Below are 20301 nucleotides of genomic sequence, written 5' to 3'. Positions count from 1 at the left end.
GATCCACACACGACGTGGCTCATTGGAGGACAATACGACATAGGCAGGAAAATACTGTTCCCGCCCGGGATCGAACCGGGGACCTTCTGCGTGTTAGGCAGACGTGATAACCGCTACACAACGGAAACTGGTTGTGTGCACCTTACTTCACAGACAACTTGTAGTGATGTTGCCATCGTAACTAAAAAATTCAATAAATGTGGTACTTGCAAAACGAAGGGACATGCAGCAGATCCACACACGACGTGGCTCATTGGAGGACAATACGACATAGGCAGGAAAATACTGTTCCCGCCCGGGATCGAACCGGGGACCTTCTGCGTGTGAAGCAGACGTGATAACCGCTACACTACGGAAACGACGGACCCGAGGAGTCCATCCTTGTTCACTCGAACTTGCCTCAGACTTTCTCTCGTCCGCGAATGCACACACGACAGTACTTTTGTCAGCCTGGAACCCATCACAGCCGAGGGCTCAAGAAGTCTTCGGGGTGCTCGAGAGGGTGTCTGCCGTAGCACCCCTAACGAGATAGCGGCGTTTCGCGCAGTCTTTATTGCAAGTCATATCAGCAAAAGCAATCACTTTCTCAGCAGCAGGCAGTGCGAGCCCAGCGGCAGCTCTACATGAAGGTACCAATAGCCCAGGAAGGCCGCCGACCGCGGGAATTCGCGCCGCCCCCATCCCGCCAGCGTACACGAGACTTCCAGGGCACCCTGGACGACATCGAGGGACTGGAATATTTGGCATTCGCCGTGTCACAGGGCTCGTTGATCTAGGGGCATGATTCCTGCTTAGGGTGCAGGAGGTCCCGGGTTCAAATCCCGGACGAGCCCTAGCGTTTTGTGCAAACTGATTGCACGTCAGTGGCTGAGTCAGCGCAAAAAGCTCGCCGTCAATATCAAATGAATTTCTTATTCGATGTGAGCAATTGGCACTCGGGTCCGACGCGTGAAGGCGATTACGAAGGTTTCGGGTACAGATGGTAGCAGATGCATGTTAGTACGTCTTGCTTAAAGTGATGAAAAAGTGTTTCCGCCCGGGATCGAACCGGGGACCTTCTGCGTGTTAGGCAGACGTGATAAGCGCTACACCACGGAAACTGCTAGTGTGCACCTTACTTCACAGACAACTTGTAGTGATGTTGCCATCGTAACTAAAAAATTTAATAAATGTCCTACTTGCAAAACGAAGGGACATGCAGCAGAGCCACACACGACGTGGCTCATTGGAGGACAATACGACAGAGGCAGGAAAATACTGTTCCCGCCCGGGATCGAACCGGGGACCTTCTGCGTGTGAAGCAGACGTGATAACCGCTACACTACGGAAACGACGGACCCGAGGAGTCCATCCTTGTTCACTCGAACTTGCCTCAGACTTTCTCTCGTCCGCGAATGCACACACGACAGTTCTTTTGTCAGCCTGGAACCCATCACAGCCGAGGGCTCAAGAAGTCTTCGGGGTGCTCGAGAGGGTGTCTGCCGTAGCACCCCTAACGAGATAGCGGCGTTTCGCGCAGTCTTTATTGCAAGTCATATCAGCAAAAGCAATCACTTTCTCAGCAGCAGGCAGTGCGAGCCCAGCGGCAGCTCTACATGAAGGTACCAATAGCCCAGGAAGGCCGCCGACCGCGGGAATTCGCGCCGCCCCCATCCCGCCAGCGTACACGAGACTTCCAGGGCATCCTGGACGACATCGAGGGACTGGAATATTTGGCATTCGCCGTGTCACAGGGCTCGTTGGTCTAGGGATATGATTCCTGCTTAGGGTGCAGGAGGTCCCGGGTTCAAATCCCGGACGAGCCCTAGCGTTTTGTGCAAACTGATTGCACGTCAGTGGCTGAGTCAGCGCAAAAAGCTCGCCGTCAATATCAAATGAATTTCTTATTCGATGTGAGCAATTGGCACTCGGGTCCGACGCGTGAAGGCGATTACGAAGGTTTCGGGTACAGATGGTAGCAGATGCATGTTAGTACGTCTTGCTTAAAGTGATGAAAAAGTGTTTCCGCCCGGGATCGAACCGGGGACCTTCTGCGTGTTAGGCAGACGTGATAAGCGCTACACCACGGAAACTGCTTGTGTGCACCTTACTTCACAGACAACTTGTAGTGATGTTGCCATCGTAACTAAAAAATTTAATAAATGTCCTACTTGCAAAACGAAGGGACATGCAGCAGAGCCACACACGACGTGGCTCATTGGAGGACAATACGACATAGGCAGGAAAATACTGTTCCCGCCCGGGATCGAACCGGGGACCTTCTGCGTGTGAAGCAGACGTGATAACCGCTACACTACGGAAACGACGGACCCGAAGAGTCCATCCTTGTTCACTCGAACTTGCCTCAGACTTTCTCTCGTCCGCGAATGCACACACGACAGTTCTTTTGTCAGCCTGGAACCCATCACAGCCGAGGGCTCAAGAAGTCTTCGGGGTGCTCGAGAGGGTGTCTGCCGTAGCACCCCTAACGAGATAGCGGCGTTTCGCGCAGTCGTTATTGCAAGTCATATCAGCAAAAGCAATCACTTTCTCAGCAGCAGGCAGTGCGAGCCCAGCGGCAGCTCTACATGAAGGTACCAATAGCCCAGGAAGGCCGCCGACCGCGGGAATTCGCGCCGCCCCCATCCCGCCAGCGTACACGAGACTTCCAGGGCACCCTGGACGACATCGAGGGACTGGAATATTTGGCATTCGCCGTGTCACAGGGCTCGTTGGTCTAGGGGTATGATTCCTGCTTAGGGTGCAGGAGGTCCCGGGTTCCAATCCCGGACGAGCCCTAGCGTTTTGTGCAAACTGATTGCACGTCAGTGGCTGAGTCAGCGCAAAAAGCTCGCCGTCAATATCAAATGAATTTCTTATTCGATGTGAGCAATTGGCACTCGGGTCCGACGCGTGAAGGCGATTACGAAGGTTTCGGGTACAGATGGTAGCAGATGCATGTTAGTACGTTTTGCTTATAGTGATGAAAAAGTGTTTCCGCCCGGGATCAAACCGGGGACCTTCTGCGTGTTAGGCAGACGCGATAACCGCTACACCACGGAAACTGCTTGTGTGGACCTTACTTCTCAGACAACTTGTAGTGATGTTGCCATCGTAACTAAAAAATTCAATAAATGTGGTACTTGCAAAACGAAGGGACATGCAGCAGATCCGCACACGACGTGGCTCATTGGAGGACAATACGACATAGGCAGGAAAATACTGTTCCCGCCCGGGATCGAACCGGGGACCTTGTGCGTGTTAGGCAGACGTGATAACCGCTACACCACGGAAACTGCTTGTGTGCACCTTACTTCACAGACAACTTGTAGTGATGTTGCCATCGAAACTAAAAAATTCAATAAATGTCCTACTTGCAAAACGAAGGGACATGCAGCAGATCCACACACGACGTGGCTCATTGGAGGACAATACGACAGAGGCAGGAAAATACTGTTCCCGCCCGGGATCGAACCGGGGACCTTCTGCGTGTGAAGCAGACGTGATAACCGCTACACTACGGAAACGACGGACCCGAGGAGTCCATCCTTGTTCACTCGAACTTGCCTCAGACTTTCTCTCGTCCGCGAATGCACACACGACAGTTCTTTTGTCAGCCTGGAACCCATCACAGCCGAGGGCTCAAGAAGTCTTCGGGGTGCTCGAGAGGGTGTCTGCCGTAGCACCCCTAACGAGATAGCGGCGTTTCGCGCAGTCTTTATTGCAAGTCATATCAGCAAAAGCAATCACTTTCTCAGCAGCAGGCAGTGCGAGCCCAGCGGCAGCTCTACATGAAGGTACCAATAGCCCAGGAAGGCCGCCGACCGCGGGAATTCGCGCCGCCCCCATCCCGCCAGCGTACACGAGACTTCCAGGGCATCCTGGACGACATCGAGGGACTGGAATATTTGGCATTCGCCGTGTCACAGGGCTCGTTGGTCTAGGGATATGATTCCTGCTTAGGGTGCAGGAGGTCCCGGGTTCAAATCCCGGACGAGCCCTAGCGTTTTGTGCAAACTGATTGCACGTCAGTGGCTGAGTCAGCGCAAAAAGCTCGCCGTCAATATCAAATGAATTTCTTATTCGATGTGAGCAATTGGCACTCGGGTCCGACGCGTGAAGGCGATTACGAAGGTTTCGGGTACAGATGGTAGCAGATGCACGTTAGTACGTCTTGCTTAAAGTGATGAAAAAGTGTTTCCGCCCGGGATCGAACCGGGGACCTTCTGCGTGTTAGGCAGACGTGATAACCGCTACACCACGGAAACTGCTTGTGTGCACCTTATTTCACAGACAACTTGTAGTGATGTTGCCATCGTAACTAAAAAATTCAATAAATGTGGTACTTGTAAAACGAAGGGACATGCAGCAGATCCACACACGACGTGGCTCATTGGAGGACAATACGACATAGGCAGGAAAATATTGTTCCCGCCCGGGATCGAACCGGGGACCTTCTGCGTGTGAAGCAGACGTGATAACCGCTACACTACGGAAACGACGGACCCGAGTAGTCCATCCTTGTTCACTCGAATTTGCCTCAGACTTTCTCTCGTCCGCGAATGCACACACGACAGTTCTTTTGTCAGCCTGTAACCCATCGCAGCCGAGGGCTCAAGAAGTCTTCGGGGTGCTCGAGAGGGTGTCTGCCGTAGCACCCCTAACGAGATAGCGGCGTTTCGCGCAGTCGTTATTGCAAGTCATATCAGCAAAAGCAATCACTTTCTCAGCAGCAGGCAGTGCGTGCCCAGCGGCAGCTCTACATGAAGGTACCAATAGCCCAGGAAGGCCGCCGACCGCGGGAATTCGCGCCGCCCCCATCCCGCCAGCGTACACGAGACTTCCAGGGCATCCTGGACGACATCGAGGGACTGGAATATTTGGCATTCGCCGTGTCACAGGGCTCGTTGATCTAGGGGCATGATTCCTGCTTAGGGTGCAGGAGGTCCCGGGTTCAAATCCCGGACGAGCCCTAGCGTTTTGTGCAAACTGATCGCACGTCAGTGGCTGAGTCAGCGCAAAAAGCTCGCCGTCAATATCAAATGAATTTCTTATTCGATGTGAGCAATTGGCAGTCGGGTCCGACGCGTGAAGGCGATTACGAAGGTTTCGGGTACAGATGGAAGCAGATGCATGTTAGTACGTCTTGCTTAAAGTGATGAAAAAGTGTTTCCGCCCGGGATCGAACCGGGGACCTTCTGCGTGTGAAGCAGACGTGATAACCGCTACACTACGGAAACGACGGACCCGAGGAGTCCATCCTTGTTCACTCGAACTTGCCTCAGACTTTCTCTCGTCCGCGAATGCACACACGACAGTTCTTTTGTCAGCCTGGAACCCATCACAGCCGAGGGCTCAAGAAGTCTTCGGGTTGCTCGAGAGGGTGTCTGCCGTAGCACCCCTAACAAGATAGCGGCGTTTCGCGCAGTCGTTATTGCAAGTCATATCAGCAAAAGCAATCACTTTCTCAGCAGCAGGCAGTGCGAGCCCAGCGGCAGCTTTACATGAAGGTACCAATAGCCCAGGAAGGTGCCGACCGCGGGAATTCGCGCCGCCCCCATCCCGCCAGCGTACACGAGACTTCCAGGGCACCCTGGACGACATCGAGGGACTGGAATATTTGGCATTCGCCGTGTCACAGGGCTCGTTGGTCTAGGGGTATGATTCCTGCTTAGGGTGCAGGAGGTCCCGGGTTCAAATCCCGGACGAGCCCTAGCGTTTTGTGCAAACTGATCGCACGTCAGTGGCTGAGTCAGCGCAAAAAGCTCGCCGTCAATATCAAATGAATTTCTTATTCGATGTGAGCAATTGGCACTCGGGTCCGACGCGTGAAGGCGATTACGAAGGTTTCGGGTACAGATGGTAGCAGATGCACGTTAGTACGTCTTGCTTAAAGTGATGAAAAAGTGTTTCCGCCCGGGATCGAACCGGGGACCTTCTGCGTGTTAGGCAGACGTGATAACCGCTACACCACGGAAACTGCTTGTGTGCACCTTATTTCACAGACAACTTGTAGTGATGTTGCCATCGTAACTAAAAAATTCAATAAATGTGGTACTTGTAAAACTAAGGGACATGCAGCAGATCCACACACGACGTGGCTCATTGGAGGACAATACGACATAGGCAGGAAAATACTGTTCCCGCCCGGGATCGAACCGGGGACCTTCTGCGTGTGAAGCAGACGTGATAACCGCTACACTACGGAAACGACGGACCCGAGTAGTCCATCCTTGTTCACTCGAATTTGCCTCAGACTTTCTCTCGTCCGCGAATGCACACACGACAGTTCTTTTGTCAGCCTGGAACCCATCACAGCCGAGGGCTCAAGAAGTCTTCGGGTTGCTCGAGAGGGTGTCTGCCGTAGCACCCCTAACGAGATAGCGGCGTTTCGCGCAGTCGTTATTGCAAGTCATATCAGCAAAAGCAATCACTTTCTCAGCAGCAGGCAGTGCGAGCCCAGCGGCAGCTCTACATGAAGGTACCAATAGCCCAGGAAGGCCGCCGACCGCGGGAATTCGCGCCGCCCCCATCCCGCCAGCGTACACGAGACTTCCAGGGCACCCTGGACGACATCGAGGGACTGGAATATTTGGCATTCGCCGTGTCACAGGGCTCGTTGGTCTAGGGATATGATTCCTGCTTAGGGTGCAGGAGGTCCCGGGTTCAAATCCCGGACGAGCCCTAGCGTTTTGTGCAAACTGATCGCACGTCAGTGGCTGAGTCAGCGCAAAAAGCTCGCCGTCAATATCAAATGAATTTCTTATTCGATGTGAGCAATTGGCACTCGGGTCCGACGCGTGAAGGCGATTACGAAGGTTTCGGGTACAGATGGTAGCAGATGCATGTTAGTACGTCTTGCTTAAAGTGATGAAAAAGTGTTTCCGCCCGGGATCGAACCGGGGACCTTCTGCGTGTGAAGCAGACGTGATAACCGCTCCACTACGGAAACGACGGACCCGAGGAGTCCATCCTTGTTCACTCGAACTTGCCTCAGACTTTCTCTCGTCCGCGAATGCACACACGACAGTTCTTTTGTCAGCCTGGAACCCATCACAGCCGAGGGCTCAAGAAGTCTTCGGGTTGCTCGAGAGGGTGTCTGCCGTAGCACCCCTAACGAGATAGCGGCGTTTCGCGCAGTCGTTATTGCAAGTCATATCAGCAAAAGCAATCACTTTCTCAGCAGCAGGCAGTGCGAGCCCAGCGGCAGCTCTACATGAAGGTACCAATAGCCCAGGAAGGCCGCCGACCGCGGGAATTCGCGCCGCCCCCATCCCGCCAGCGTACACGAGACTTCCAGGGCACCCTGGACGACATCGAGGGACTGGAATATTTGGCATTCGCCGTGTCACAGGGCTCGTTGGTCTAGGGATATGATTCCTGCTTAGGGTGCAGGAGGTCCCGAGTTCAAATCCCGGACGAGCCCTAGCGTTTTGTGCAAACTGATCGCACGTCAGTGGCTGAGTCAGCGCAAAAAGCTCGCCGTCAATATCAAATGAATTTCTTATTCGATGTGAGCAATTGGCAGTCGGGTCCGACGCGTGAAGGCGATTACGAAGGTTTCGGGTACAGATGGAAGCAGATGCATGTTAGTACGTCTTGCTTAAAGTGATGAAAAAGTGTTTCCGCCCGGGATCGAACCGGGGACCTTCTGCGTGTGAAGCAGACGTGATAACCGCTACACTACGGAAACGACGGACCCGAGGAGTCCATCCTTGTTCACTCGAACTTGCCTCAGACTTTCTCTCGTCCGCGAATGCACACACGACAGTTCTTTTGTCAGCCTGGAACCCATCACAGCCGAGGGCTCAAGAAGTCTTCGGGTTGCTCGAGAGGGTGTCTGCCGTAGCACCCCTAACAAGATAGCGGCGTTTCGCGCAGTCGTTATTGCAAGTCATATCAGCAAAAGCAATCACTTTCTCAGCAGCAGGCAGTGCGAGCCCAGCGGCAGCTCTACATGAAGGTACCAATAGCCCAGGAAGGCCGCCGACCGCGGGAATTCGCGCCGCCCCCATCCCGCCAGCGTACACGAGACTTCCAGGGCACCCTGGACGACATCGAGGGACTGGAATATTTGGCATTCGCCGTGTCACAGGGCTCGTTGGTCTAGGGATATGATTCCTGCTTAGGGTGCAGGAGGTCCCGGGTTCAAATCCCGGACGAGCCCTAGCGTTTTGTGCAAACTGATCGCACGTCAGTGGCTGAGTCAGCGCAAAAAGCTCGCCGTCAATATCAAATGAATTTCTTATTCGATGTGAGCAATTGGCAGTCGGGTCCGACGCGTGAAGGCGATTACGAAGGTTTCGGGTACAGATGGAAGCAGATGCATGTTAGTACGTCTTGCTTAAAGTGATGAAAAAGTGTTTCCGCCCGGGATCGAACCGGGGACCTTCTGCGTGTGAAGCAGACGTGATAACCGCTACACTACGGAAACGACGGACCCGAGGAGTCCATCCTTGTTCACTCGAACTTGCCTCAGACTTTCTCTCGTCCGCGAATGCACACACGACAGTTCTTTTGTCAGCCTGGAACCCATCACAGCCGAGGGCTCAAGAAGTCTTCGGGTTGCTCGAGAGGGTGTCTGCCGTAGCACCCCTAACGAGATAGCGGCGTTTCGCGCAGTCGTTATTGCAAGTCATATCAGCAAAAGCAATCACTTTCTCAGCAGCAGGCAGTGCGAGCCCAGCGGCAGCTCTACATGAAGGTACCAATAGCCCAGGAAGGTGCCGACCGCGGGAATTCGCGCCGCCCCCATCCCGCCAGCGTACACGAGACTTCCAGGGCACCCTGGACGACATCGAGGGACTGGAATATTTGGCATTCGCCGTGTCACAGGGCTCGTTGGTCTAGGGGTATGATTCCTGCTTAGGGTGCAGGAGGTCCCGGGTTCAAATCCCGGACGAGCCCTAGCGTTTTGTGCAAACTGATCGCACGTCAGTGGCTGAGTCAGCGCAAAAAGCTCGCCGTCAATATCAAATGAATTTCTTATTCGATGTGAGCAATTGGCACTCGGGTCCGACGCGTGAAGGCGATTACGAAGGTTTCGGGTACAGATGGTAGCAGATGCACGTTAGTACGTCTTGCTTAAAGTGATGAAAAAGTGTTTCCGCCCGGGATCGAACCGGGGACCTTCTGCGTGTTAGGCAGACGTGATAACCGCTACACCACGGAAACTGCTTGTGTGCACCTTATTTCACAGACAACTTGTAGTGATGTTGCCATCGTAACTAAAAAATTCAATAAATGTGGTACTTGTAAAACGAAGGGACATGCAGCAGATCCACACACGACGTGGCTCATTGGAGGACAATACGACATAGGCAGGAAAATACTGTTCCCGCCCGGGATCGAACCGGGGACCTTCTGCGTGTGAAGCAGACGTGATAACCGCTACACTACGGAAACGACGGACCCGAGTAGTCCATCCTTGTTCACTCGAATTTGCCTCAGACTTTCTCTCGTCCGCGAATGCACACACGACAGTTCTTTTGTCAGCCTGGAACCCATCACAGCCGAGGGCTCAAGAAGTCTTCGGGTTGCTCGAGAGGGTGTCTGCCGTAGCACCCCTAACGAGATAGCGGCGTTTCGCGCAGTCGTTATTGCAAGTCATATCAGCAAAAGCAATCACTTTCTCAGCAGCAGGCAGTGCGAGCCCAGCGGCAGCTCTACATGAAGGTACCAATAGCCCAGGAAGGCCGCCGACCGCGGGAATTCGCGCCGCCCCCATCCCGCCAGCGTACACGAGACTTCCAGGGCACCCTGGACGACATCGAGGGACTGGAATATTTGGCATTCGCCGTGTCACAGGGCTCGTTGGTCTAGGGATATGATTCCTGCTTAGGGTGCAGGAGGTCCCGGGTTCAAATCCCGGACGAGCCCTAGCGTTTTGTGCAAACTGATCGCACGTCAGTGGCTGAGTCAGCGCAAAAAGCTCGCCGTCAATATCAAATGAATTTCTTATTCGATGTGAGCAATTGGCACTCGGGTCCGACGCGTGAAGGCGATTACGAAGGTTTCGGGTACAGATGGTAGCAGATGCATGTTAGTACGTCTTGCTTAAAGTGATGAAAAAGTGTTTCCGCCCGGGATCGAACCGGGGACCTTCTGCGTGTGAAGCAGACGTGATAACCGCTCCACTACGGAAACGACGGACCTGAGGAGTCCATCCTTGTTCACTCGAACTTGCCTCAGACTTTCTCTCGTCCGCGAATGCACACACGACAGTTCTTTTGTCAGCCTGGAACCCATCACAGCCGAGGGCTCAAGAAGTCTTCGGGTTGCTCGAGAGGGTGTCTGCCGTAGCACCCCTAACGAGATAGCGGCGTTTCGCGCAGTCGTTATTGCAAGTCATATCAGCAAAAGCAATCACTTTCTCAGCAGCAGGCAGTGCGAGCCCAGCGGCAGCTCTACATGAAGGTACCAATAGCCCAGGAAGGCCGCCGACCGCGGGAATTCGCGCCGCCCCCATCCCGCCAGCGTACACGAGACTTCCAGGGCACCCTGGACGACATCGAGGGACTGGAATATTTGGCATTCGCCGTGTCACAGGGCTCGTTGGTCTAGGGATATGATTCCTGCTTAGGGTGCAGGAGGTCCCGGGTTCAAATCCCGGACGAGCCCTAGCGTTTTGTGCAAACTGATCGCACGTCAGTGGCTGAGTCAGCGCAAAAAGCTCGCCGTCAATATCAAATGAATTTCTTATTCGATGTGAGCAATTGGCACTCGGGTCCGACGCGTGAAGGCGATTACGAAGGTTTCGGGTACAGATGGTAGCAGATGCATGTTAGTACGTCTTGCTTAAAGTGATGAAAAAGTGTTTCCGCCCGGGATCGAACCGGGGACCTTCTGCGTGTGAAGCAGACGTGATAACCGCTCCACTACGGAAACGACGGACCTGAGGAGTCCATCCTTGTTCACTCGAACTTGCCTCAGACTTTCTCTCGTCCGCGAATGCACACACGACAGTTCTTTTGTCAGCCTGGAACCCATCACAGCCGAGGGCTCAAGAAGTCTTCGGGTTGCTCGAGAGGGTGTCTGCCGTAGCACCCCTAACGAGATAGCGGCGTTTCGCGCAGTCGTTATTGCAAGTCATATCAGCAAAAGCAATCACTTTCTCAGCAGCAGGCAGTGCGAGCCCAGCGGCAGCTCTACATGAAGGTACCAATAGCCCAGGAAGGCCGCCGACCGCGGGAATTCGCGCCGCCCCCATCCCGCCAGCGTACACGAGACTTCCAGGGCACCCTGGACGACATCGAGGGACTGGAATATTTGGAATTCGCCGTGTCACAGGGCTCGTTGGTCTAGGGGTATGATTCCTGCTTAGGGTGCAGGAGGTCCCGGGTTCAAATGCCGGACGAGCCCTAGCGTTTTGTGCAAACTGATCGCACGTCAGTGGCTGAGTCAGCGCAAAAAGCTCGCCGTCAATATCAAATGAATTTCTTATTCGATGTGAGCAATTGGCACTCGGGTCCGACGCGTGAAGGCGATTACGAAGGTTTCGGGTACAGATGGTAGCAGATGCATGTTAGTACGTCTTGCTTAAAGTGATGTAAAAGTGTTTCCGCCCGGGATCGAACCGGGGACCTTCTGCGTGTTAGGCAGACGTGATAACCGCTACACCACGGAAACTTCTTGTGTGCACCTTACTTCACAGACAACTTGTAGTGATGTTGCCATCGTAACTAAAAAATTCAATAAATGTGGTACTTGCAAAACGAAGGGACATGCAGCAGATCCACACACGACGTGGCTCATTGGAGGACAATACGACATAGGCAGGAAAATAATGTTCCCGCCCGGGATCGAACCGGGGACCTTCTGCGTGTGAAGCAGACGTGATAACCGCCCCATTACGGAAACGACGGACCCGAGGAGTCCATCCTTGTTCACTCGAACTTGCCTCAGACTTTCTCTCGTCCGCGAATGCACACACGACAGTTCTTTTGTCAGCCTGGAACCCATCACAGCCGAGGGCTCAAGAAGTCTTCGGGTTGCTCGAGAGGGTGTCTGCCGTAGCACCCCTAACGAGATAGCGGCGTTTCGCGCAGTCGTTATTGCAAGTCATATCAGCAAAAGCAATCACTTTCTCAGCAGCAGGCAGTGCGAGCCCAGCGGCAGCTCTAAATGAAGGTACCAATAGCCCAGGAAGGCCGCCGACCGCGGGAATTCGCGCCGCCCCCATCCCGCCAGCGTACACGAGACTTCCAGGGCACCCTGGACGACATCGAGGGACTGGAATATTTGGAATTCGCCGTGTCACAGGGCTCGTTGGACTAGGGGTATGATTCCTGCTTAGGGTGCAGGAGGTCCCGTGTTCAAATCCCGGACGAGCCCTAGCGTTTTGTGAAAACTGATCGCACGTCAGTGGCTGAGTCAGCGCAAAAAGCTCGCCGTCAATATCAAATGAATTTCTTATTCGATGTGAGCAATTGGCACTCGGGTCCGACGCGTGAAGGCGATTACGAAGGTTTCGGGTACAGATGGTAGCAGATGCATGTTAGTACGTCTTGCTTAAAGTGATGTAAAAGTGTTTCCGCCCGGGATCGAACCGGGGACCTTCTGCGTGTTAGGCAGACGTGATAACCGCTACACCACGGAAACTGCTTGTGTGCACCTTACTTCACAGACAACTTGTAGTGATGTTGCCATCGTAACTAAAAAATTCAATAAATGTGGTACTTGCAAAACGAAGGGACATGCAGCAGATCCACACACGACGTGGCTCATTGGAGGACAATACGACATAGGCAGGAAAATACTGTTCCCGCCCGGGATCGAACCGGGGACCTTCTGCGTGTGAAGCAGACGTGATAACCGCTACACTACGGAAACGACGGACCCGAGTAGTCCATCCTTGTTCACTCGAATTTGCCTCAGACTTTCTCTCGTCCGCGAATGCACACACGACAGTTCTTTTGTCAGCCTGGAACCCATCACAGCCGAGGGCTCAAGAAGTCTTCGGGTTGCTCGAGAGGGTGTCTGCCGTAGCACCCCTAACGAGATAGCGGCGTTTCGCGCAGTCGTTATTGCAAGTCATATCAGCAAAAGCAATCACTTTCTCAGCAGCAGGCAGTGCGAGCCCAGCGGCAGCTCTACATGAAGGTACCAATAGCCCAGGAAGGCCGCCGACCGCGGGAATTCGCGCCGCCCCCATCCCGCCAGCGTACACGAGACTTCCAGGGCACCCTGGACGACATCGAGGGACTGGAATATTTGGCATTCGCCGTGTCACAGGGCTCGTTGGTCTAGGGATATGATTCCTGCTTAGGGTGCAGGAGGTCCCGGGTTCAAATCCCGGACGAGCCCTAGCGTTTTGTGCAAACTGATCGCACGTCAGTGGCTGAGTCAGCGCAAAAAGCTCGCCGTCAATATCAAATGAATTTCTTATTCGATGTGAGCAATTGGCACTCGGGTCCGACGCGTGAAGGCGATTACGAAGGTTTCGGGTACAGATGGTAGCAGATGCATGTTAGTACGTCTTGCTTAAAGTGATGAAAAAGTGTTTCCGCCCGGGATCGAACCGGGGACCTTCTGCGTGTGAAGCAGACGTGATAACCGCTCCACTACGGAAACGACGGACCCGAGGAGTCCATCCTTGTTCACTCGAACTTGCCTCAGACTTTCTCTCGTCCGCGAATGCACACACGACAGTTCTTTTGTCAGCCTGGAACCCATCACAGCCGAGGGCTCAAGAAGTCTTCGGGTTGCTCGAGAGGGTGTCTGCCGTAGCACCCCTAACGAGATAGCGGCGTTTCGCGCAGTCGTTATTGCAAGTCATATCAGCAAAAGCAATCACTTTCTCAGCAGCAGGCAGTGCGAGCCCAGCGGCAGCTCTACATGAAGGTACCAATAGCCCAGGAAGGCCGCCGACCGCGGGAATTCGCGCCGCCCCCATCCCGCCAGCGTACACGAGACTTCCAGGGCACCCTGGACGACATCGAGGGACTGGAATATTTGGCATTCGCCGTGTCACAGGGCTCGTTGGTCTAGGGGTATGATTCCTGCTTAGGGTGCAGGAGGTCCCGGGTTCAAATCCCGGACGAGCCCTAGCGTTTTGTGCAAACTGATCGCACGTCAGTGGCTGAGTCAGCGCAAAAATCTCGCCGTCAATATCAAATGAATTTCTTATTCGATGTGTGCAATTGGCACTCGGGTCCGACGCGTGAAGGCGATTACGAAGGTTTCGGGTACAGATGGTACCAGATGCACGTTAGTACGTCTTGCTTAAAGTGATGAAAAAGTGTTTCCGCACGGGATCGAACCGGGGACCTTCTGCGTGTTAGGCAGACGTGATAACCGCTACACCACGGAAACTGCTTGTGTGCACCTTACTTCACAGACAACTTGTAGTGATGTTGCCATCGTAACTAAAAAATTCAATAAATGTGGTACTTGCAAAACGAAGGGACATGCAGCAGATCCACACACGACGTGGCTCATTGGAGGACAATACGACATAGGCAGGAAAATACTGTTCCCGCCCGGGATCGAACCGGGGACCTTCTGCGTGTGAAGCAGACGTGATAACCGCTACACTACGGAAACGACGGACCCGAGTAGTCCATCCTTGTTCACTCGAATTTGCCTCAGACTTTCTCTCGTCCGCGAATGCACACACGACAGTTCTTTTGTCAGCCTGGAACCCATCACAGCCGAGGGCTCAAGAAGTCTTCGGGTTGCTCGAGAGGGTGTCTGCCGTAGCACCCCTAACGAGATAGCGGCGTTTCGCGCAGTCGTTATTGCAAGTCATATCAGCAAAAGCAATCACTTTCTCAGCAGCAGGCAGTGCGAGCCCAGCGGCAGCTCTACATGAAGGTACCAATAGCCCAGGAAGGCCGCCGACCGCGGGAATTCGCGCCGCCCCCATCCCGCCAGCGTACACGAGACTTCCAGGGCACCCTGGACGACATCGAGGGACTGGAATATTTGGCATTCGCCGTGTCACAGGGCTCGTTGGTCTAGGGATATGATTCCTGCTTAGGGTGCAGGAGGTCCCGGGTTCAAATCCCGGACGAGCCCTAGCGTTTTGTGCAAACTGATCGCACGTCAGTGGCTGAGTCAGCGCAAAAAGCTCGCCGTCAATATCAAATGAATTTCTTATTCGATGTGAGCAATTGGCACTCGGGTCCGACGCGTGAAGGCGATTACGAAGGTTTCGGGTACAGATGGTAGCAGATGCATGTTAGTACGTCTTGCTTAAAGTGATGAAAAAGTGTTTCCGCCCGGGATCGAACCGGGGACCTTCTGCGTGTGAAGCAGACGTGATAACCGCTCCACTACGGAAACGACGGACCCGAGGAGTCCATCCTTGTTCACTCGAACTTGCCTCAGACTTTCTCTCGTCCGCGAATGCACACACGACGGTTCTTTTGTCAGCCTGGAACCCATCACAGCCGAGGGCTCAAGAAGTCTTCGGGTTGCTCGAGAGGGTGTCTGCCGTAGCACCCCTAACGAGATAGCGGCGTTTCGCGCAGTCGTTATTGCAAGTCATATCAGCAAAAGCAATCACTTTCTCAGCAGCAGGCAGTGCGAGCCCAGCGGCAGCTCTACATGAAGGTACCAATAGCCCAGGAAGGCCGCCGACCGCGGGAATTCGCGCCGCCCCCATCCCGCCAGCGTACACGAGACTTCCAGGGCACCCTGGACGACATCGAGGGACTGGAATATTTGGAATTCGCCGTGTCACAGGGCTCGTTGGTCTAGGGGTATGATTCCTGCTTAGGGTGCAGGAGGTCACGGGTTCAAATGCCGGACGAGCCCTAGCGTTTTGTGCAAACTGATCGCACGTCAGTGGCTGAGTCAGCGCAAAAAGCTCGCCGTCAATATCAAATGAATTTCTTATTCGATGTGAGCAATTGGCACTCGGGTCCGACGCGTGAAGGCGATTACGAAGGTTTCGGGTACAGATGGTAGCAGATGCATGTTAGTACGTCTTGCTTAAAGTGATGTAAAAGTGTTTCCGCCCGGGATCGAACCGGGGACCTTCTGCGTGTTAGGCAGACGTGATAACCGCTACACCACGGAAACTGCTTGTGTGCACCTTACTTCACAGACAACTTGTAGTGATGTTGCCATCGTAACTAAAAAATTCAATAAATGTGGTACTTGCAAAACGAAGGGACATGCAGCAGATCCACACACGACGTGGCTCATTGGAGGGCAATACGACATAGGCAGGAAAATAATGTTCCCGCCCGGGATCGAACCGGGGACCTTCTGCGTGTGAAGCAGACGTGATAACCGCCCCATTACGGAAACGACGGACCCGAGGAGTCCATCCTTGTTCACTCGAACTTGCCTCAGACTTTCTCTCGTCCGCGAATGCACACACGACAGTTCTTTTGTCAGCCTGGAACCCATCACAGCCGAGGGCTCAAGAAGTCTTCGGGTTGCTCGAGAGGGTGTCTGCCGTAGCACCCCTAACGAGATAGCGGCGTTTCGCGCAGTCGTTATTGCAAGTCATATCAGCAAAAGCAATCACTTTCTCAGCAGCAGGCAGTGCGAGCCCAGCGGCAGCTCTAAATGAAGGTACCAATAGCCCAGGAAGGCCGCCGACCGCGGGAATTCGCGCCGCCCCCATCCCGCCAGCGTACACGAGACTTCCAGGGCACCCTGGACGACATCGAGGGACTGGAATATTTGGAATTCGCCGTGTCACAGGGCTCGTTGGTCTAGGGGTATGATTCCTGCTTAGGGTGCAGGAGGTCCCGTGTTCAAATCCCGGACGAGCCCTAGCGTTTTGTGAAAACTGATCGCACGTCAGTGGCTGAGTCAGCGCAAAAAGCTCGCCGTCAATATCAAATGAATTTCTTATTCGATGTGAGCAATTGGCACTCGGGTCCGACGCATGAAGGCGATTACGAAGGTTTCGGGTACAGATGGTAGCAGATGCATGTTCGTACGTCTTGCTTAAAGTGATGTAAAAGTGTTTCCGCCCGGGATCGAACCGGGGACCTTCTGCGTGTTAGGCAGACGTGATAACCGCTACACCACGGAAACTGCTTGTGTGCACCTTACTTCACAGACAACTTGTAGTGATGTTGCCATCGTAACTAAAAAATTCAATAAATGTGGTACTTGCAAAACGAAGGGACATGCAGCAGATCCACACACGACGTGGCTCATTGGAGGACAATACGACATAGGCAGGAAAATACTGTTCCCGCCCGGGATCGAACCGGGGACCTTCTGCGTGTGAAGCAGACGTGATAACCGCTACACTACGGAAACGACGGACCCGAGGAGTCCATCTTTGTTCACTCGAACTTGCCTCAGACTTTCTCTCGTCCGCGAATGCACACACGACAGTTCTTTTGTCAGCCTGGAACCCATCACAGCCGAGGGCTCAAGAAGTCTTCGGGTTGCTCGAGAGGGTGTCTGCCGTAGCACCCCTAACGAGATAGCGGCGTTTCGCGCAGTCGTTATTGCAAGTCATATCAGCAAAAGCAATCACTTTCTCAGCAGCAGGCAGTGCGAGCCCAGCGGCAGCTCTACATGAAGGTACCAATAGCCCAGGAAGGCCGCCGACCGCGGGAATTCGCGCCGCCCCCATCCCGCCAGCGTACACGAGCCTTCCAGGGCACCCTGGACGACATCGAGGGACTGGAATATTTGGCATTCGCCGTATCACAGGGCTCGTTGGTCTAGGGGTATGATTCCTGCTTAGGGTGCAGGAGGTCCCGGGTTCAAATGCCGGACGAGCCCTAGCGTTTTGTGCAAGCTGATCGCACGTCAGTGGCTGAGTCAGCGCAAAAAGCTCGCCGTCAATATCAAATGAATTTCTTATTCGATGTGAGCAATTGGCACTCGGGTCCGACGCGTGAAGGCGATTACGAAGGTTTCGGGTACAGATGGTAGCAGATGCATGTTAGTACGTCTTGCTTAAAGTGATGTAAAAGTGTTTCCGCCCGGGATCGAACCGGGGACCTTCTGCGTGTTAGGCAGACGTGATAACCGCTACACCACGGAAACTGCTTGTGTGCACCTTACTTCACAGACAACTTGTAGTGATGTTGCCATCGTAACTAAAAAATTCAATAAATGTGGTACTTGCAAAACGAAGGGACATGCAGCAGATCCACACACGACGTGGCTCATTGGAGGACAATACGACATAGGCAGGAAAATACTGTTCCCGCCCGGGATCGAACCGGGGACCTTCTGCGTGTGAAGCAGACGTGATAACCGCTCCACTACGGAAACGACGGACCCGAGGAGTCCATCTTTGTTCACTCGAACTTGCCTCAGACTTTCTCTCGTCCGCGAATGCACACACGACAGTTCTTTTGTCAGCCTGGAACCCATCACAGCCGAGGGCTCAAGAAGTCTTCGGGTTGCTCGAGAGGGTGTCTGCCGTAGCACCCCTAACGAGATAGCGGCGTTTCGCGCAGTCGTTATTGCAAGTCATATCAGCAAAAGCAATCACTTTCTCAGCAGCAGGCAGTGCGAGCCCAGCGGCAGCTCTACATGAAGGTACCAATAGCCCAGGAAGGCCGCCGACCGCGGGAATTCGCGCCGCCCCCATCCCGCCAGCGTACACGAGACTTCCAGGGCACCCTGGACGACATCGAGGGACTGGAATATTTGGCATTCGCCGTGTCACAGGGCTCGTTGGTCTAGGGGTATGATTCCTGCTTAGGGTGCAGGAGGTCCCGGGTTCAAATGCCGGACGAGCCCTAGCGTTTTGTGCAAACTGATCGCACGTCAGTGGCTGAGTCAGCGCAAAAAGCTCGCCGTCAATATCAAATGAATTTCTTATTCGATGTGAGCAATTGGCACTCGGGTCCGACGCGTGAAGGCGATTACGAAGGTTTCGGGTACAGATGGTAGCAGATGCACGTTAGTACGTCTTGCTTAAAGTGATGAAAAAGTGTTTCCGCCCGGGATCGAACCGTGAACCTTCTGCGTGTTAGGCAGACGTGATAACCGCTACACCACGGAAACTGCTTGTGTGCACCTTATTTCACAGACAACTTGTAGTGATGTTGCCATCGTAACTAAAAAATTCAATAAATGTGGTACTTGCAAAACGAAGGGACATGCAGCAGATCCACACACGACGTGGCTCATTGGAGGACAATACGACATAGGCAGGAAAATACTGTTCCCGCCCGGGATCGAACCGGGGACCTTCTGCGTGTGAAGCAGACGTGATAACCGCTCCACTACGGAAACGACGGACCCGAGGAGTCCATCTTTGTTCACTCGAACTTGCCTCAGACTTTCTCTCGTCCGCGAATGCACACACGACAGTTCTTTTGTCAGCCTGGAACCCATCACAGCCGAGGGCTCAAGAAGTCTTCGGGTTGCTCGAGGGGGTGTCTGCCGTAGCACCCCTAACGAGATAGCGGCGTTTCGCGCAGTCGTTATTGCAAGTCATATCAGCAAAAGCAATCACTTTCTCAGCAGCAGGCAGTGCGAGCCCAGCGGCAGCTCTACATGAAGGTACCAATAGCCCAGGAAGGCCGCCGACCGCGGGAATTCGCGCCGCCCCCATCCCGCCAGCGTACACGAGACTTCCAGGGCACCCTGGACGACATCGAGGGACTGGAATATTTGGCATTCGCCGTATCACAGGGCTCGTTGGTCTAGGGGTATGATTCCTGCTTAGGGTGCAGGAGGTCCCGGGTTCAAATGCCGGACGAGCCCTAGCGTTTTGTGCAAACTGATCGCACGTCAGTGGCTGAGTCAGCGCAAAAAGCTCGCCGTCAATATCAAATGAATTTCTTATTCGATGTGAGCAATTGGCACTCGGGTCCGACGCGTGAAGGCGATTACGAAGGTTTCGGGTACAGATGGTAGCAGATGCACGTTAGTACGTCTTGCTTAAAGTGATGAAAAAGTGTTTCCGCCCGGGATCGAACCGGGAACCTTCTGCGTGTTAGGCAGACGTGATAACCGCTACACCACGGAAACTGCTTGTGTGCACCTTATTTCACAGACAACTTGTAGTGATGTTGCCATCGTAACTAAAAAATTCAATAAATGTGGTACTTGTAAAACGAAGGGACATGCAGCAGATCCACACACGACGTGGCTCATTGGAGGACAATACGACATAGGCAGGAAAATACTGTTCCTGCCCGGGATCGAACCGGGGACCTTCTGCGTGTGAAGCAGACGTGATAACCGCTCCACTACGGAAACGACGGACCCGAGGAGTCCATCCTTGTTCACTCGAACTTGCCTCAGACTTTCTCTCGTCCGCGAATGCACACACGACAGTTCTTTTGTCAGCCTGGAACCCATCACAGCCGAGGGCTCAAGAAGTCTTCGGGTTGCTCGAGAGGGTGTCTGCCGTAGCACCCCTAACGAGATAGCGGC

General features: G+C 53.8%; 59 non-coding genes across 59 annotated transcripts; 20 read left to right on the top strand and 39 right to left on the bottom strand.

Moving 5' to 3' along the window:
- Positions 1-55: 55 nt before the first annotated feature.
- On the bottom strand, positions 56-128 carry Trnav-aac. The gene has a single exon. It is a non-coding gene; the product is annotated as a tRNA-Val (tRNA).
- Positions 129-286: 158 nt separating this feature from the next.
- Trnav-cac lies at positions 287-359 on the bottom strand. The gene has a single exon. It is a non-coding gene; the product is annotated as a tRNA-Val (tRNA).
- A 402-nt stretch (positions 360-761) lies between these two features.
- On the top strand, positions 762-833 carry Trnap-agg. The gene has a single exon. It is a non-coding gene; the product is annotated as a tRNA-Pro (tRNA).
- A 194-nt stretch (positions 834-1027) lies between these two features.
- On the bottom strand, positions 1028-1100 carry Trnav-aac. Its single transcript has one exon. It is a non-coding gene; the product is annotated as a tRNA-Val (tRNA).
- Positions 1101-1258: 158 nt separating this feature from the next.
- Positions 1259-1331, bottom strand: Trnav-cac. Its single transcript has one exon. It is a non-coding gene; the product is annotated as a tRNA-Val (tRNA).
- A 402-nt stretch (positions 1332-1733) lies between these two features.
- On the top strand, positions 1734-1805 carry Trnap-agg. The gene has a single exon. It is a non-coding gene; the product is annotated as a tRNA-Pro (tRNA).
- A 194-nt stretch (positions 1806-1999) lies between these two features.
- On the bottom strand, positions 2000-2072 carry Trnav-aac. Its single transcript has one exon. It is a non-coding gene; the product is annotated as a tRNA-Val (tRNA).
- Positions 2073-2230: 158 nt separating this feature from the next.
- On the bottom strand, positions 2231-2303 carry Trnav-cac. The gene has a single exon. It is a non-coding gene; the product is annotated as a tRNA-Val (tRNA).
- A 402-nt stretch (positions 2304-2705) lies between these two features.
- Trnap-agg lies at positions 2706-2777 on the top strand. Its single transcript has one exon. It is a non-coding gene; the product is annotated as a tRNA-Pro (tRNA).
- A 194-nt stretch (positions 2778-2971) lies between these two features.
- On the bottom strand, positions 2972-3044 carry Trnav-aac. The gene has a single exon. It is a non-coding gene; the product is annotated as a tRNA-Val (tRNA).
- Positions 3045-3202: 158 nt separating this feature from the next.
- On the bottom strand, positions 3203-3275 carry Trnav-aac. Its single transcript has one exon. It is a non-coding gene; the product is annotated as a tRNA-Val (tRNA).
- Positions 3276-3433: 158 nt separating this feature from the next.
- On the bottom strand, positions 3434-3506 carry Trnav-cac. Its single transcript has one exon. It is a non-coding gene; the product is annotated as a tRNA-Val (tRNA).
- A 402-nt stretch (positions 3507-3908) lies between these two features.
- On the top strand, positions 3909-3980 carry Trnap-agg. The gene has a single exon. It is a non-coding gene; the product is annotated as a tRNA-Pro (tRNA).
- Positions 3981-4174: 194 nt separating this feature from the next.
- Positions 4175-4247, bottom strand: Trnav-aac. The gene has a single exon. It is a non-coding gene; the product is annotated as a tRNA-Val (tRNA).
- Positions 4248-4405: 158 nt separating this feature from the next.
- On the bottom strand, positions 4406-4478 carry Trnav-cac. Its single transcript has one exon. It is a non-coding gene; the product is annotated as a tRNA-Val (tRNA).
- A 402-nt stretch (positions 4479-4880) lies between these two features.
- Positions 4881-4952, top strand: Trnap-agg. The gene has a single exon. It is a non-coding gene; the product is annotated as a tRNA-Pro (tRNA).
- Positions 4953-5146: 194 nt separating this feature from the next.
- Trnav-cac lies at positions 5147-5219 on the bottom strand. Its single transcript has one exon. It is a non-coding gene; the product is annotated as a tRNA-Val (tRNA).
- A 401-nt stretch (positions 5220-5620) lies between these two features.
- Trnap-agg lies at positions 5621-5692 on the top strand. The gene has a single exon. It is a non-coding gene; the product is annotated as a tRNA-Pro (tRNA).
- Positions 5693-5886: 194 nt separating this feature from the next.
- On the bottom strand, positions 5887-5959 carry Trnav-aac. The gene has a single exon. It is a non-coding gene; the product is annotated as a tRNA-Val (tRNA).
- A 158-nt stretch (positions 5960-6117) lies between these two features.
- Trnav-cac lies at positions 6118-6190 on the bottom strand. Its single transcript has one exon. It is a non-coding gene; the product is annotated as a tRNA-Val (tRNA).
- Positions 6191-6592: 402 nt separating this feature from the next.
- On the top strand, positions 6593-6664 carry Trnap-agg. The gene has a single exon. It is a non-coding gene; the product is annotated as a tRNA-Pro (tRNA).
- A 194-nt stretch (positions 6665-6858) lies between these two features.
- Trnav-cac lies at positions 6859-6931 on the bottom strand. The gene has a single exon. It is a non-coding gene; the product is annotated as a tRNA-Val (tRNA).
- Positions 6932-7333: 402 nt separating this feature from the next.
- Positions 7334-7405, top strand: Trnap-agg. The gene has a single exon. It is a non-coding gene; the product is annotated as a tRNA-Pro (tRNA).
- Positions 7406-7599: 194 nt separating this feature from the next.
- On the bottom strand, positions 7600-7672 carry Trnav-cac. Its single transcript has one exon. It is a non-coding gene; the product is annotated as a tRNA-Val (tRNA).
- A 402-nt stretch (positions 7673-8074) lies between these two features.
- Positions 8075-8146, top strand: Trnap-agg. The gene has a single exon. It is a non-coding gene; the product is annotated as a tRNA-Pro (tRNA).
- Positions 8147-8340: 194 nt separating this feature from the next.
- Positions 8341-8413, bottom strand: Trnav-cac. Its single transcript has one exon. It is a non-coding gene; the product is annotated as a tRNA-Val (tRNA).
- Positions 8414-8814: 401 nt separating this feature from the next.
- On the top strand, positions 8815-8886 carry Trnap-agg. The gene has a single exon. It is a non-coding gene; the product is annotated as a tRNA-Pro (tRNA).
- Positions 8887-9080: 194 nt separating this feature from the next.
- Positions 9081-9153, bottom strand: Trnav-aac. Its single transcript has one exon. It is a non-coding gene; the product is annotated as a tRNA-Val (tRNA).
- A 158-nt stretch (positions 9154-9311) lies between these two features.
- On the bottom strand, positions 9312-9384 carry Trnav-cac. The gene has a single exon. It is a non-coding gene; the product is annotated as a tRNA-Val (tRNA).
- A 402-nt stretch (positions 9385-9786) lies between these two features.
- Trnap-agg lies at positions 9787-9858 on the top strand. Its single transcript has one exon. It is a non-coding gene; the product is annotated as a tRNA-Pro (tRNA).
- Positions 9859-10052: 194 nt separating this feature from the next.
- Positions 10053-10125, bottom strand: Trnav-cac. Its single transcript has one exon. It is a non-coding gene; the product is annotated as a tRNA-Val (tRNA).
- A 402-nt stretch (positions 10126-10527) lies between these two features.
- Trnap-agg lies at positions 10528-10599 on the top strand. Its single transcript has one exon. It is a non-coding gene; the product is annotated as a tRNA-Pro (tRNA).
- A 194-nt stretch (positions 10600-10793) lies between these two features.
- On the bottom strand, positions 10794-10866 carry Trnav-cac. Its single transcript has one exon. It is a non-coding gene; the product is annotated as a tRNA-Val (tRNA).
- Positions 10867-11268: 402 nt separating this feature from the next.
- Positions 11269-11340, top strand: Trnap-agg. Its single transcript has one exon. It is a non-coding gene; the product is annotated as a tRNA-Pro (tRNA).
- Positions 11341-11534: 194 nt separating this feature from the next.
- Trnav-aac lies at positions 11535-11607 on the bottom strand. Its single transcript has one exon. It is a non-coding gene; the product is annotated as a tRNA-Val (tRNA).
- Positions 11608-11765: 158 nt separating this feature from the next.
- Positions 11766-11838, bottom strand: Trnav-cac. The gene has a single exon. It is a non-coding gene; the product is annotated as a tRNA-Val (tRNA).
- Positions 11839-12506: 668 nt separating this feature from the next.
- Positions 12507-12579, bottom strand: Trnav-aac. Its single transcript has one exon. It is a non-coding gene; the product is annotated as a tRNA-Val (tRNA).
- A 158-nt stretch (positions 12580-12737) lies between these two features.
- Trnav-cac lies at positions 12738-12810 on the bottom strand. Its single transcript has one exon. It is a non-coding gene; the product is annotated as a tRNA-Val (tRNA).
- A 402-nt stretch (positions 12811-13212) lies between these two features.
- Trnap-agg lies at positions 13213-13284 on the top strand. Its single transcript has one exon. It is a non-coding gene; the product is annotated as a tRNA-Pro (tRNA).
- Positions 13285-13478: 194 nt separating this feature from the next.
- On the bottom strand, positions 13479-13551 carry Trnav-cac. Its single transcript has one exon. It is a non-coding gene; the product is annotated as a tRNA-Val (tRNA).
- Positions 13552-13953: 402 nt separating this feature from the next.
- Positions 13954-14025, top strand: Trnap-agg. The gene has a single exon. It is a non-coding gene; the product is annotated as a tRNA-Pro (tRNA).
- Positions 14026-14219: 194 nt separating this feature from the next.
- Trnav-aac lies at positions 14220-14292 on the bottom strand. The gene has a single exon. It is a non-coding gene; the product is annotated as a tRNA-Val (tRNA).
- Positions 14293-14450: 158 nt separating this feature from the next.
- Trnav-cac lies at positions 14451-14523 on the bottom strand. The gene has a single exon. It is a non-coding gene; the product is annotated as a tRNA-Val (tRNA).
- A 402-nt stretch (positions 14524-14925) lies between these two features.
- Positions 14926-14997, top strand: Trnap-agg. Its single transcript has one exon. It is a non-coding gene; the product is annotated as a tRNA-Pro (tRNA).
- Positions 14998-15191: 194 nt separating this feature from the next.
- Trnav-cac lies at positions 15192-15264 on the bottom strand. Its single transcript has one exon. It is a non-coding gene; the product is annotated as a tRNA-Val (tRNA).
- Positions 15265-15932: 668 nt separating this feature from the next.
- Positions 15933-16005, bottom strand: Trnav-aac. The gene has a single exon. It is a non-coding gene; the product is annotated as a tRNA-Val (tRNA).
- Positions 16006-16163: 158 nt separating this feature from the next.
- On the bottom strand, positions 16164-16236 carry Trnav-cac. The gene has a single exon. It is a non-coding gene; the product is annotated as a tRNA-Val (tRNA).
- Positions 16237-16638: 402 nt separating this feature from the next.
- On the top strand, positions 16639-16710 carry Trnap-agg. The gene has a single exon. It is a non-coding gene; the product is annotated as a tRNA-Pro (tRNA).
- Positions 16711-16904: 194 nt separating this feature from the next.
- Positions 16905-16977, bottom strand: Trnav-aac. The gene has a single exon. It is a non-coding gene; the product is annotated as a tRNA-Val (tRNA).
- Positions 16978-17135: 158 nt separating this feature from the next.
- Trnav-cac lies at positions 17136-17208 on the bottom strand. The gene has a single exon. It is a non-coding gene; the product is annotated as a tRNA-Val (tRNA).
- A 402-nt stretch (positions 17209-17610) lies between these two features.
- Trnap-agg lies at positions 17611-17682 on the top strand. Its single transcript has one exon. It is a non-coding gene; the product is annotated as a tRNA-Pro (tRNA).
- A 194-nt stretch (positions 17683-17876) lies between these two features.
- On the bottom strand, positions 17877-17949 carry Trnav-aac. The gene has a single exon. It is a non-coding gene; the product is annotated as a tRNA-Val (tRNA).
- Positions 17950-18107: 158 nt separating this feature from the next.
- Trnav-cac lies at positions 18108-18180 on the bottom strand. The gene has a single exon. It is a non-coding gene; the product is annotated as a tRNA-Val (tRNA).
- Positions 18181-18582: 402 nt separating this feature from the next.
- Trnap-agg lies at positions 18583-18654 on the top strand. The gene has a single exon. It is a non-coding gene; the product is annotated as a tRNA-Pro (tRNA).
- A 194-nt stretch (positions 18655-18848) lies between these two features.
- On the bottom strand, positions 18849-18921 carry Trnav-aac. Its single transcript has one exon. It is a non-coding gene; the product is annotated as a tRNA-Val (tRNA).
- Positions 18922-19079: 158 nt separating this feature from the next.
- On the bottom strand, positions 19080-19152 carry Trnav-cac. Its single transcript has one exon. It is a non-coding gene; the product is annotated as a tRNA-Val (tRNA).
- Positions 19153-19554: 402 nt separating this feature from the next.
- Trnap-agg lies at positions 19555-19626 on the top strand. Its single transcript has one exon. It is a non-coding gene; the product is annotated as a tRNA-Pro (tRNA).
- A 194-nt stretch (positions 19627-19820) lies between these two features.
- Positions 19821-19893, bottom strand: Trnav-aac. Its single transcript has one exon. It is a non-coding gene; the product is annotated as a tRNA-Val (tRNA).
- Positions 19894-20051: 158 nt separating this feature from the next.
- Positions 20052-20124, bottom strand: Trnav-cac. Its single transcript has one exon. It is a non-coding gene; the product is annotated as a tRNA-Val (tRNA).
- Positions 20125-20301: the final 177 nt, after the last annotated feature.

This window comes from Schistocerca piceifrons, unplaced genomic scaffold (genome assembly GCF_021461385.2).
Source record: "Schistocerca piceifrons isolate TAMUIC-IGC-003096 unplaced genomic scaffold, iqSchPice1.1 HiC_scaffold_539, whole genome shotgun sequence".
Lineage (NCBI taxonomy): Eukaryota > Metazoa > Arthropoda > Insecta > Orthoptera > Acrididae > Schistocerca > Schistocerca piceifrons.
This window is presented reverse-complemented; position numbering and strand designations above follow the sequence as displayed.